The sequence below is a fragment of the Ctenopharyngodon idella genome, chromosome 2 (assembly GCF_019924925.1).
Source record: "Ctenopharyngodon idella isolate HZGC_01 chromosome 2, HZGC01, whole genome shotgun sequence".
Classification (NCBI taxonomy): Eukaryota; Metazoa; Chordata; class Actinopteri; order Cypriniformes; family Xenocyprididae; genus Ctenopharyngodon; species Ctenopharyngodon idella.
In genome coordinates this window covers 25,796,753-25,809,638 of record NC_067221.1, presented here as the reverse complement: position 1 = coordinate 25,809,638, position 12,886 = coordinate 25,796,753, and the positions used below count along the sequence as shown (strand labels likewise).

General features: G+C 38.5%; 2 protein-coding genes across 3 annotated transcripts in view; one reads left to right on the top strand and one right to left on the bottom strand.

The window, feature by feature from the left end:
• The window catches only part of med1 (mediator complex subunit 1), a 633,161-nt gene that overhangs the window by 147,206 nt on the left and 473,069 nt on the right, over positions 1–12,886 (bottom strand). The gene's annotated exons all lie outside the window — the stretch shown is intronic.
• The window catches only part of si:ch211-196c10.15 (uncharacterized), a 370,952-nt gene continuing 362,878 nt past the window's right edge, over positions 4,813–12,886 (top strand). Inside the window, exon 1 of one of the 2 annotated variants that reach the window (XM_051877637.1) lies at positions 4,813–5,399. The gene's annotated coding sequence lies outside the window, so the exon portion shown is untranslated. The remainder of the gene's footprint in view (positions 5,400–12,886) is intronic. The other variant, XM_051877618.1, reaches the window with a different exon arrangement.

Sequence of the window (12,886 nt, the reverse complement as noted above, 5' to 3'; positions counted from 1 at the left end):
ATCAAACATAATTGAAAAGCTTTAGGTCCTAAGGGGAGAAACATTTTTACAGCATTATTAGTGGTCGATAGTTGTTTGCCAGGTCAATTAATTAGTTGTGCAAATACTACTATTATAATCTACTATTTCTACTACTACTAAAAAAAAAAAAAAAAAAAAAAAAAAAAATCATGATCATGATACTAAAAAAAATCCTAACATTTTTCCCTGGACGAAGCAAAACACCAAGTTAGGCAAATATAACGTTAGCTCACAATGTTTTTTCTTACAGATTTGGATCATCATTTTGGGCAAACATACACATCAAATCAGAGCTAACATGTCAAAGACAAATAAAAGAACAGACAAATATTAATTTAAAAACTTATCTCAATATTATAATGCAGGAATCCTCACTGTGCCTCGGGCGTTTTCTCCCGCACCACGCGCACTTCCCGCCCACAGCATTTCAAATATGTCGCGCTGCAAACACGGTAAAGGAGGAATTCATTTTTAAATTCGATTAATTACGATTCTGCTAGGATTCATGTCCACAAACAACGTTAATGAACTATAAAACACACATTCAAACGCTGTATTATCTAATATATAAATTAAAACAAATTTCCAAATTCAACCTACCTTTGTGGCCTACCACATTAATCTGACGTCGCTAGCTTTTAATCTTTGAATCTAAATCGCTATTACAACGCGTTTGCATCTCGCTAGCTTGTTAACTTGTCATCAGTCTCTCGCACGGTCATTTTCTTTTCAACGCGTCCATCAAACAGCTGTGGTAAGTCGGATCAGTCTACAAACACTGTGAGTCATGTCATCCTCTCCTAGTGTTATATCGTGTTCTGTTTGCCACATGTTCAGTATAGCTTTCTCTGTCAGCGACGAGGGATTTACATGTCATAAATGTAGGGAAATAGTCAGGCTGACAGAGAAAATCTCAGAATTAGAGACACGCATCCAAACTTTAATTGAGGATAGTAAGAATGTAAGGGCTTCAGATACTGTTTTGGATGCGACTAGCTTAGTGAACTCTGTACGTTGTTCGGTTCCGGCTGTAGAGCCCGCACAGCAGGGCACTTGGGTAACGATGAGGCGGCCTAGCCGCGGAAAACACCACTCTTCCGTTCCAATAAAAACATCAAACAGGTTCTCCCCACTCAGTGAAACACCCACTGAGAATCCTGTTGAAAGTGCCCTAGTTATTGGCAATTCTATTACACGGAACGTGAAAATAGAGACACCAGCCACCATAGTCACATGTTTGCCAGGAGCCAGAGCACCTGACATTAAAGCAAATTTAAAAGTGCTGGCTAATGCTAATCATAAATACTCTAAAATCATTATTCACGTCGGCACTAATGATGTGCGACTTCGCCAGTCGGAGATCACTAAAATTAACATTAAAGAGGTGTGTGAACTCGCAAGTACAATGTCAGGAAAAGTAATCTGCTCTGGTCCCCTTCCTGTTCGTCGGAGTGATGAGATAGTTAGCAGATTATCATCACTCAATGGCTGGCTGTCTAAGTGGTGTCCGCAGAATAATATAGGTTTCATAGACAATTGGAAAAGTTTTTGGAGGAGACCTGACCTGTTGAAAAGAGATGGTATTCATCCCTCCCGGGATGGTGCTGCTCTTCTCTCTAGTAATATGGCACATAGTCTTAGAGCTGAAACATGACAAACTGGGGCCCAGGTCAGGAAGCAGACATACCGGCTAAACCGACCATCTGCTAGCTGCCTCACGTTACAGAAGTCAGATAATTCCCAACACATAGAAACTCTTACACCTAGATATTATCACATAGAGACTGTGTCTGTACCCCGAATTAGTAAAAACAAAAAACTTCCAAACCCATGTAATGGTAAAAATTTAATTGATGTTCAACAAATAAAAAATAGAAATAATACTGATAAACAAATGATAAAGCTTGGGTTGTTAAATATTAGATCCCTTTCTTCAAAAGCACTTATTGTAAATGATATTATCACAGACAATAATCTGGATTTGCTGTGTTTGACAGAAACTTGGCTAAAATCAGACGATTACATTACTTTAAATGAGTCTAGCCCTCAAGGTTATTATTTTCGACACAATCCTCATCAGAAAGGCAAAGGGGGAGGTGTTGCTGTAATTTATAGCAATATTTACAGTATTAGTCAAAAATCTTTCAAATATAATTCCTTCGAAGTGATGGTACTTTATGTAACATTATGTAAGTTGACATTTGTGCTGGCTACTGTATACAGGCCACCACGACACAATACAGATTTTATCAAAGAATTTGCTGATTTTCTATCGGAGTTAGTACTAGCTGCAGATAAAGTCCTTGTTGTTGGTGATTTTAATATCCATGTAGATAATGAAAAAGACGCATTAGGATTGGCATTTACAGACATTCTAAATTCTATTGGAGTTAGACAACACGTGTCAGGACCCACTCATTGTCGTAATCATACTTTAGATCTAATATTGTCACATGGAATCGATATTGATGCCGTTGAAATTCTGCAGCAGAGCGATGACATCTCAGATCATTATCTAGTCTCGTGTATACTACATTTAGTCAAGGCTGCTAAACTGCCTCCCTGCCATAAATATGGTAGAACCATCACTTTATACCACTAAAGATCGCTTTATAAATAATCTTCCTGATCAGTTTCATCGCCTTAGCATACCAGATAGCTTAGAAGACCTCGATGTTGCAACAGAAACTATTGCCTCTGTCTTTTCCAGCACATTAGACTCAGTTGCTCCTTTGCGTTTAAAAAAGATTAAGGAAATTAATCCAGTGCCGTGGTACAATAACCACACTCAGGCCCTAAAGGTAGCAGCCAGAAAAATGGAGCGAAGCTGGAAGAAAACAAAACTAGAAGTTTTTCGCATTTCGTGGAGAGAGAATGATTGTGTCACAAGTGAGGCTCCCGCACTTCCTTCCCCGCACCACCGGAGGGAGCCTTCACCGGAATACTGATACCATCATTCGGACTACAATTCCCATAGGCCCTCATTCCTGGGACTGATTGCACACACACCTGCACCACATCACACTCACACTATTTAAGCAGCACGCACACACACACACACACAGCGAAGTCTTGATTTGCCCCGGTGATCATTTCTAAGCGTTTTCTGTGGATTGTTATACTGTCGCCGATTGTACTGTTTATCTCTTGTGATTTTCTGCTGCCTGCCTTGATCCTTGCCTGTTTACTGGACTGTGTTTGTTTGCCGCCTGCCCTGATCTCTGCCTGCTTCCTGATACCGTTTGTCTGCCGCCTGCCTCGACCATTGCCTGTCCCCGTTTACGTCTCTGCCTTTGCCCTTACCTGTGTATACACTATTCTTAATAAAAGCTGCAAATGGATCTCCATGCTGTCGACCCATCATTACAGATTGAGTACAGAAAGGCCTTAAAAACTGCTAGATCTGTCTATTTTTCAAAACTTTTAGAAGAAAATAAGCACAACCCTAGGTATTTATTTGATACAGTGGCTAAATTAACAAGAAATAAAGCTTCAACTTCTGATGTTTCCAAAGAGCACAGCAGTAATGACTTTATGAACTTCTTTACTTGCAAGATTGACAATATTAGAGAGAAAATTATAACCATGCAACCATCTACTACAGTATCGCGTCAGACAGTGCATTGTAGTGTCCCTGAGGAAAAATTCAATTCATTTACTGCTTCAGGAGAGGAAGAATTGTCTAAACTTGTTAAATCATCAAAATCAACAACATGTATGCTAGACCCTATACCGACTAAGCTATTGAAAGAGATGCTTCCAGAGGTCATAGATCCTCTTCTTAATATCGTTAATTCATCTTTATCACTAGGATACGTACCGAAAACTTTTAAGCTGGCTATTATTAAACCTCTTATTAAAAAAACACAACTTGATCCTAGGGAATTAGTCAATTACAGGCCAATCTCAAATCTCACTTTTCTGTCAAAAATACTAGAAAAGGCAGTATCATCACAACTATGTTCCTTTTTAGAAAGAAATAGTATCTGTGAGGATTTCCAGTCAGGATTTAGACCGTACCATAGTACTGAGACAGCTCTCATTAGAGTTACTAATGATTTGCTCTTATCATCAGATTGTGGTTGTATCTCTCTATTAGTGTTACTGGATCTTAGTGCTGCATTTGACACTATTGATCACAATATTCTTTTAAATAGACTCGAAAATTATGTTGGCATTAGTGGAATTACACTGTCATGGTTTAAATCATACTTATCTGACCGTTATCAGTTTGTAGTAGTAAACGAAGAGATGTCATATTGATCACAAGTTCAATATGGAGTACCGCAAGGCTCAGTACTAGGACCGTTGCTGTTCACTCTGTACATGCTACCCTTGGGAGATATCAGTAGGAAGCATGGTGTTAGTTTTCACTGTTACGCTGATGATACTCAGCTCTATATTTCTTCGCGCCCTGACGAAACTTACCAATTCACAAAATTAACGGAATGCATAGCTGATATAAAAAATTGGATGACCAGTAATTTCCTACTACTAAATTCAGAAAAAACTGAGATTCTAATTTTTGGACCAAAAACTTCTTCACGTAATAACCTAGAATACTGTCTAACACTTGATGGCTGCTCTGTTAAGTCTTCGTCGTCAGTTAGGAACCTGGGTGTGCTCTTCGATACCAATCTTTCATTTGAAGGCCATGTTTCTAGCATCTGTAAAACCGCATTCTTCCATCTTAAAAATATATCTAAACTACGACATATGCTCTCAATGACAAATGCAGAACAGTTAGTTCATGCGATCATGACCTCAAGGCTAGATTACTGTAACGCTCTACTGGGTGGCTGTTCCACTCGCCTGTTAAACAAACTACAGCTCGTACAAAATGCAGCAGCTAGAGTTCTTACTAGAACTAGGAAGTATGACCATATTAGCCCAGTTCTGTCAACACTGCATTGGCTTCCTGTTAAACATCGTATAGATTTTAAAATCTTGCTAATTACTTACAAAGCACTAAATGGTTTAGCTCCCCAGTACCTGAGCGAGCTCTTAATGCATTATAGTCCTTCACGTCTATTGCGATCTCAGAATTCAGGCCAGCTGATAATACCTAGAATATCAAAATCAACTGCAGGCGGTAGATCATTCTCCTATTTGGCACCTAAACTCTGGAACAATCTTCCTAGCATTGTTCGGGAAGCAGACACACTCTGTCAGTTTAAATCTAGACTAAAAACGCATCTCTTTAACCTGGCATACACATAACACATTATCAATTTATTTTTTCAAATCCGTTAAAGGATTATTAGGCTGCATAAATTAGGTCAGCCGGAACCGGGAACACTTCCTATAACACCAGATGTACTCATTACATCAGAAGAAGAATGGCATCTACGCTAATATTAGTCTTTGTTTATCCCGAGGTTTACCGTAGTCAACCGGATCCAGGCCGTATCCAGGTGAGATTGAGGACCTACGCCTTGACACGACCACAACGCACCCCTGAAGTGTCATCAGAGATTGAGTCAACTAGATCATCCATTGTGAAGGCCTCATCGACACGACAGCCAGTGGCACAGCTCCTCAACAAACTGTCCATACCGGTGTGATGAATACGATGGATTGAACTGTAATAAATACTTTGAATGTTGTGATCCTATCGGGCTTATGATAGCTACCTGAATCGTAACAAAGCACTGTTTGCCAGAGGAGAACTGGCCCCCCGACTAAGCCTGGTTTCTCCCAAGGTTTTTTTCTCCATTTTAAGACCTATTTGCCTCCTGTTTGCCACCTGATGTTACCTGTTGGAGTTTGGGTTCCTTGCCGCTGTCGCCTTTGGCTTGCTTAGTTGGGGACACTTGACATTTGACATTAGATATTTAACAGTGCTTTGCATCTGCATACATTGACAGCATTTTGTTTAAGGCGAGACACTACAGGTGAATAGGGATTTTTTTAAAATTAGAAGATATCACTGTGAAACTTCTCCAGTTTATTACTGGCATAAACATAAGAAAAAAATGTATTACAAGTTTTGTGTAAATTTATGTTTTAATATGAAAATGAGGCCTTATATACTTAAATATACGCTCATTTGCATACATTTCCAAAAACAAAATCTGGAAATTGGAAAGGTCCAGGTTTAAAATTCTTGGTTCTATTTGTTGACATATTAGATGAAAGGGCTTTTACAGAGGGGATTCTGGATATCTTATTTTGTGCTTTAGTAAATTAGAGAATACTGACAATAGCCTTAAAAAATCTATTTTCGCCATGTTTTTTTGAGTAAAAGGACCTATAACTCAGGATAGGAATGATATATCAACAAATCCCTCTGTAAAAGCCTTCAGAATATAGATAGGAATAAAACTGTAAAGTTTGGTGTATATAAGTTCTGCTGAAGTGGAGATTTCTGACTCAGAACAGGAGAAAAAACTCATTTTGAGAAAACGGCCTTTAAAGTTATTTACTGTAATTGAAATCTATAGACGCAAACAGATAAAGTGCTATAAGATATACACTTAAAAATGTATTTTGGATGTTTTCTTTCCACCAGTCTGAAAAAACACTTTATGAAAAGCCAAAAAGTGCAAAATCTCAAAATTGACAAGTGCCTGAAAAAACAGTGTTTTTGCCTGTAGTGTCTCCCCTTAAGAGCTGCTGTGCAGCCAAAATTATATACCATTTATCACTGTAAAGCTGCTTTGACACAATCTGCATTGTAAAAAGCGCTATATAAATAAAGGTGACTTGACTTGACTTTCAGTCCGAGAAAATCGATCGATTCGAGCAGAAAGTTCAAGAAGCTCGTGCGTCGTGACGTCAGAAAAACGTCTGACGCGGTATCCTTAAAGTGCAGGTGAGATGTTTTAAGTAGTTGTGAATTTACTGTTTAAGTTGAAAGAGTGTAACGTTATTATAATAATAATGTCCAGCTGGTTCATCTCACTGACTTCCAACTGGTTGGAGTTTATCTACACACTTCAGTTGGCAGGATTATTTTTTTTTTTTTTTTTTTTTTGTGGGACTAGATGGAAGGGTCATGAGAAGCATGAATGCTAATGTGAATAAAGTGTTGAATGAGGGGACAGATGAATTGACATGGGGAAATGAAGCTGACCAAAAATCAACATTGATTCAATGTTCATATTTTTCAACACTGAAAAGCATTGAAATTTCAACGTTGATTCAATATTATTTAGCATTGAATTTTCAATCTCAACCAAAATGATGATTCTGATGGAATTTCAACATTGAATCAATGTCACCTTGCTATCTGGGCAGGTCCTTTATGGGTGCAGGTGGACAACTGGCATTCTGCTCTGCAGACACCTTGTCATGACCTAGAAGGACATCCTGTGCCTAAATTCAGGGTTCAGGCGTCAGCATCTTGAGGGATGGAGATATGCTTCTAACTATCTGTCCATGTGTGGAAGATTACTAATTTTCTTCATTCATCATATCTGGTCTTCTGGGTCTTTAACTGTAAAATTCCCCTAAACACTAACTTTACAACACCCTTTCATTTTTTTTTTTTCCTTTCACTACCACCATCCCTAGCTGCTGCTGTGTGCAAACAGCCTAGGAAGAGCTTGAAAAAGTAGGTTTGACAGACATTTTTATAGAAATCAGAGATATACATTTTGTAGTGTTTACTCCATGGTTCAGGGGAAAACAGATTTATTTTCTAGTCTTTAGAATTACAAAGTTATGACCAAAAATAGAGTGTCTGTGTGCTTGGCGATGACAATGGGACCATTCTTTCTAAGTTTAGGGTCTCTAAAATTTGGAGTTCTCCGACTCCCATATACTTTGAGCAGGGAAGAAAAAAAAAAAAAAAAAAAAAAAAAAAAAAAATCAGTACAAGCACAAAAGGGTTCCAGCACCTTCAGTGATTGGACCCCTAAAAATGCAGTTAACGTTTTTTTACAGTAGTTTATCATGTTATATTAATACCAGTATTAACATGACATGAATAAAATGCTGCATGCATAACATGAAAGATTATAGTGTGGGAGAACCACTGCTTTAAAATATTTATACTATTAGTAGCCTATCACATTGTTTTATCATTTAAAAAAAAAAAAAAAAAAAAAAAAAAAAAAATCTACAAAATATGTATTCAAAATATAGCAGTAAACTTATTGTAACGGGTGCATGAAGATGAGACAAGGTCAAATCCAAATGCACACACAGCTTATTAACAAAAGGCAAAGTCACAGATCCATTCCAAACCTTGAGAGGGCAAATAATCCAGACAAGAGAAACCACACAGAGAAAAACAAGAGCACCCCCTGCAAACCACGTGAACACCAACAACAACCCATGAAACTTGACTGAAAAGCAAGAGCTTAAATACACAATGCAATGAGTAGATAATGAACAACAGCTGTAACTAATGAAGGTGATCATGGTGACTAATATGACAACACAGAGAAATGGAAACCAAACAGGAAGGGAACACAGACACAATGGAAACTCAGAATCCATTTCAACATAAAAGTCCTTTAACAAGACAAAACAAAAGACCCAGATCGTGACACTTATAAAACTGGAGCTTATTCATATTCATATCTCAAAAGATGCACTCAGTACCTTTAACAAAATTTCAGAAGTATTCTTCTGTGCTCTGCTCTTTGACCACAAATACAGTGACTATTTAATGGTCTTAATGAATTATATCAAAGCAGGTTAGTTTTAGTTTCAAATCAGTTGAACACACGTTTCTGATATCACATATAATGCTTGCCAGGACTCCAGAAGTTATAGTCTCCACAGCAAGACAGCTCATCTTATGATAGATAGCAAACATAATTTGAAGTTTCCTTGTTTTATTTTTGCCTGTTTTATAAGATGATCTACTTTGGAAACAGTATCAATAACCTGTAATTGTGACATTTTTGTTAAAATAAAAATTACATTTTTGTTAAAAAAAAACAGCAACATGCCTAAAATTGAAATGTAAGAAATATTCATATGCTTTCCTAATAGTTAAGAATGCATTAAAAAAAAAAAACACGAATGTAAGAGGTCAATAAGACCTGTATTGGACATGATTTTCTGCCAAAAAATAGATGTCCTGTTAATCTGCAACATGTCATAATGGCAAAATTATAACCCAATATATAATTTCATCATAACGGTAACATTCCCATGCCCGGTTTCTCAATGAAAGCAATGGAGTATTTTTTTTCTCAGCAAACTCAAACAAATTTACAACTACTGTAAAGTATGTTGAGGTGTTAACTTTTACTCCCCAGATTTCCCACAGTTGATGTGAACATACTATGTAGGAGTATTTGAACATGGTCTGAGGCTGTTTGAGGCTACTTCTTGGCTCAGAGCAAAAAGGCACAACAGACTTTTAAATAAGCTTCACTATATTGTGTTATTTTATATTACATTTAATGTTAATAATAATGTTTCATGTAATAAATGTAATAAATTGCAACTTCATCGTTACAAATGTGTAATTACAAAATATATTTAAATGCATGACATACAAGTTTCAATTGAATTACATTAAAGCATGTTTTAGTTTAAATATATAAGCTTGTCAGTACATTTGATGGTACACTTAAACCATTTTTCAAAGACAATATAGATGTAATTATGAAATAACATATAAAGATGTATCAGGGTCCTGCCCTGTCTGTCTTATCTCTGTTTAATGTTTCTTTGTTTGTCTTGTGCCTGAGCACATGGCTTTAGGTGTGTTCGACATTGGCTGTGGCTGGATGCAACCGATCGGCGAGAGTAGCCACCTGCAGGCGGGGAGGAGCTGAAAACGGAGAGGTGAAGTCGGACACTTTCTGCTTCCTGTAGTGACGTTTGCGCTGCATTTGCATACTTTATCACAGCTGAAGTGAAATAAATGCAATATTTAACTAATACACAGATGTTTCAGAGATGTTTTCATTCAATACTTTATGTACTGCTTACAGCGTCTGTCTTTACAAAAATAAAGTTCAACATAGGCATATATTATTTAAATACCAATGTAGTGGGGTCTATATTTTCTATCAGTTTTATTTTGATAATCATAACACAATACAACATCATGACTACATGAAAAGAGCTTTAACTGTTATAAAAATACAGATTTGTGAGTATTAGTGGAACTGAAGTTTTCAGAATAAACACGAAACACACGTGATTGTCATGCGGTGAATCCGGCTAATTGTGGAACAGCTGTGTCGTCATCAGAGCTCGTGCAGCTGCTCTTGAGGTAACTGCACTGGCTGGCTTGAATTGCTTTCACGGTACTTTGAAGCCATACGTCACAGTCACGTGGCATCGGCATTGTCTCAAGTCGGACATAATTTCTTACCGGCATGCACTGCTTCAAGTCAGCCGCCGGTCGCTCTGTGCTCAATAGGCTTGTTCACATGAAGTCGAACAAGCCTATTGTCTTTGTTTGTGTTGGCCATGTGCTCCTCTTGTCCTGCCTCCTTGGGCACCTATTGTATCCGTTGGTGTTCTTATTATTTTTCAGCTTTTTCTTCTTCTACCGCTCTGAGTATATGGCAGCCCATAGAACCGCTTCCGGAAAAGTTATGAAATTTGGCACACAGATAGAGGACAGTCTGAAATGTCAGCATAGCAAATTCGGAGTTTCTAGCTCAATCCCTCTAACACCACCACCTGTCCAAAATTTCACTCACGTTTATGCTAATAACTTTTGAATTGTAATGGTTAGAAACAAAATTACAAACCTACTCTTTAGAACTCCTCCTAGGCCGTTACAGCAATTTTCACGAAAACTGAACCAGATCATCTTCAGACCATGGCGACAAAAAGTTATGGAATTCAAGTCGATTTCTCAAACCATTTTTGAAAAATGTGCAAATGAATTTTACGAAGCACCTGCGAAAATAGACATAAGGCTGTATCTCCGCAACGCTTTATCAAATTCAGACCAAACTTGGTACCTGTCATCACAAGCATGTCCTGAGGCAACATACAGCGTTTCAAAACAGCGCCATTTACTGTCATTTTCTCCAGTGCTTATATATAGATAAATTAACTAAATTAATAACTATTGATTTTTACAAATTAATGAATCAATACTGAATTTACTTAAGCTGGACAATGACACCATTTTCTTTAAGAGCTGCTGTGCAGCCAAAATTTTTTACCAGTTATCACTGTAAAGCTGCTTTGACACAATCTGCATTGTAAAAAGCACTATATAAATAAAGGTGACTTGACTTGACTTGACATTAGACTACTGTGACAAAACCCTGACAGAATGGACCAGCCATCACCAGACCCAGCAGAATGAGTATCCGAGTTGTTCCTCCTGCTACGGCTCGAGGGAGACTCCAGCAAGGATTAGCGTCGCTTTGCCAGCCGGGCCAGGAGGTGCAGTCTTTTGCCTGTTGTTTTGGACCATGGCCAAGGGCCTTGATTATCATGATGTGGCCCTTAAGGACGCTTTCAAACTCTGCCTGGATGACCCCTTGCCACAGTGGGAGACGGAACAACTGAGAATTTTGGATTTCTGGAACTTCAACTATCTGCACCACCGCAAAGATTGGCAGATACTCACACCCCCAGAATCAGCCTGCAAATACCATACCTCCCTCATCAAGTCAAGTTCAAGATTTTCCACTGACTCCCATGCTAAAGCATAGACTGAGAAGGATGAGGGCAGCCCAGACTGCTGTATCTGTCTCAGAGTCAGCTGCAGTCACCGTAGAGGCAGTCAAGCTAACCTCAGTCATCCCTGAGTCAGCCAAGACAGCTGCAGTTACCTCAGAGGCAGTTAAGTTTGAGAAAGTCACTGTAGAAGTTCTCAAGCCAGCTCCTGTTACTCTAGAGTCCCAGAGCCGGTCGAGTCCACCCAAGTCATCCCGAGTCCACTCAAGTTGTAAGACTTGATTTTCCTGCTAAAACAAAAGCTGAGATCAAGCACCCTGCAATAAAGCAATAAAACTCATCTAGAGAGAAGATCTCAAAGAAATAAGAGGCCGCCTTGCCCAGACTCTCCACAATCCTTTTGTTCTGGTCTGGGTATTTAAGGGAAGGTGGCAGAGCAGCTATTTGGGACCTTCTGTAGCCAGAAAACCCCCATATAGTGCTGGGTGAATGTTTTAAAACACTCACCCACCACTGTGTGTATGCATTTCTTACTCTTTGAGTCATCTTTGAGCAATTGATGTTATGTATTTATTATTTCTGAATTGGCTTCTAATTGTTTAATTGTGTAATTGGCATGATACATTTTTACCTGACAAATAAAATGTTATATTTTAATTCTGGACTCTCCTGAAATTATTATTTCCAGTAGATTATGAGGAGTCTGGTGCTACCACAAATCTGTGTCCAGGATAGGTCAAACTGAAGGCTCATGAATGAGTGCAGCAGTAGGAACGTCATCTGAAGACCTTTTGATTTCTGTCTATCACTGACTTAACAAGTTGCAGTTTTCGTGAATAAAAAAATTACACTTTTTGTTATGAGCAAGCAGTGCGAGGCCTACTTAAAGGTAAAATATTCACCCTGCATCCTCTGAGTAAGAATCAGAACTGGCGAGTTTGTGTGCGTGAGAACACAATCGGCCGATGTGAATTCTCTGTGCGGCATCGGGTCCCTAATAAACTAATAACTGAGAGTACGGGATACCCAGACTTCAAGTCAAGCAATGCCGTCTTTAAATCAGTTTTGAAGCGCTACAGGAAAAATGGAAAAGACACCAGCGTTCATCATCCGCATATTACTGAGTCTGACTTGGAGAAAATTAGAAATGCACCTGCACTCTCTCCTTTCACACCCACAGGACTTGTAAGAAAAGTTTGGTTTGACATACAGCTGTGTTTTGCACGGAGGGGAAGAGAAGGAAACCGTAACCTATCAAAAGAGTCTTTCGTTCTCCGGCAAGACGAGAATGGGAAAGAGTACCTGACCC